At 46.9% G+C, this 1,322-nt stretch overlaps 1 protein-coding gene and 1 pseudogene across 1 annotated transcript in view; one reads left to right on the top strand and one right to left on the bottom strand.

Annotated features, from left to right (window-relative positions):
• The window catches only part of nav3 (neuron navigator 3), a gene marked incomplete at its 5' end in the record, with an annotated part of 211,473 nt that overhangs the window by 78,004 nt on the left and 132,147 nt on the right, over positions 1 to 1,322 (top strand).
• Positions 53 to 917, bottom strand: LOC106524325 (39S ribosomal protein L2, mitochondrial pseudogene; annotated as a pseudogene).

Raw genomic sequence — 1,322 nt, 5'->3', positions numbered from 1 at the left:
AAAGTTATTCAAAATAAATTTGAGAAAAAAGATACAATAAAATCATATGAGGAAGAAAGTCAGTGTGAGAATAGTCATTATGGGAAATTCATATGAGGAAAAAGTTATGAGAAAGTCATAGTAAGAGAAAAAGTCAAATCAAGAGAATAAAGTTGTAATATTACGGGAAAAAAATCATTATGAGAACTTTTACATGATAAATCAGTCTTGCCACTGTGTTAAAGTAAGAAATGTTGACAGACCATGTTGGAGATGCGGCCCACCGTCACAATGCAGGTCTCCAGAACCTGAACCTGCCGCTTTGAAGGAAGCTGAACGATCACTGTTCCATTTACTTTACGGAGCAAAGCACCACTCGTGCCTGCAGCCTGTATGAACTGTGAGCCCTTGCCTGGAAGGATCTCCAGGTTGTTCACCAGCGTTCCCACGGGAAGTGCTCCCAGCGAGAAGGCGTCGCCCTCGTTGGCCGCCACTGCCATGCATCCGATGACGGCCGACGTTCTGATGACGTCTCCAGCCTGCATCTTCTCCGTCGCGATGATCCATCGTTTGCGGTTCCCGCCCGCGATCAGAGCAATGTCAGCAGACCTGCACGGGTTGTACCGCACCTCGACCACCTTCTTCTTGAAAGGCCGGTCCTCTTTGCCGGGTTCGTATCGCAGTCGTTGGAAGTCCACCCATCGGTACCTTTGTTTGTGGCCACCGCCAATCCCGTGGGTTCTGACCCTCCCTGTGTGATCTCTGCCTCCGGTCTTCCTCATCCTGATCGGTTTGATGGTTTACTTCTCCCTCTGCTTCCAGTTCTTCCTGTTCTGCTCCAGAGAGACTGAGGTGAGGAAGCCTCTGCACTGACTGATGGTACCGGACCCCTGAGATTTCAGCTGACAGGCCACCTGTGTGAAAATGAAAAAACTACAGTGGGGAAAATAAGTATTTAGTCAGTCACCAATTGTGCAAGTGTAGTGGCTGAAGATCCACTTATCAAGATAAATAAGAGAGGAGACGATTCTTGGCCAGCCAGAGGGATTTATTTGAGTTCAGTCAGTGACGAGCTTCAACCGACAGATCAGACCTTGCAAACCGAACTGACGCAGTTAGAAAACCATAAGCTTTTATACCCAAGTTGTTTGTGCCAATACAAAGCCAGGAAAGGATGGGCCTTTCCCAGAATGGGCTTGAAATTCAACACCTCCTATAAACACTCATGAAGTGTTTTTGTGGACCACTGATGATGTAATCTTTTCCAGAATATTCTACCAGACGTGACCCCGTGTTCTGACCTTTTGTTCCAACTGAAGTTACAGCTAAAAGCCTCAACACAG

The sequence above is a fragment of the Austrofundulus limnaeus genome, unplaced genomic scaffold (assembly GCF_001266775.1).
Source record: "Austrofundulus limnaeus strain Quisiro unplaced genomic scaffold, Austrofundulus_limnaeus-1.0 Scaffold182, whole genome shotgun sequence".
Classification (NCBI taxonomy): domain Eukaryota; kingdom Metazoa; phylum Chordata; class Actinopteri; order Cyprinodontiformes; family Rivulidae; genus Austrofundulus; species Austrofundulus limnaeus.
The sequence above is the reverse complement of the archived record's forward strand: the minus strand, read 5'-3'. Positions and strand labels throughout refer to the sequence as shown.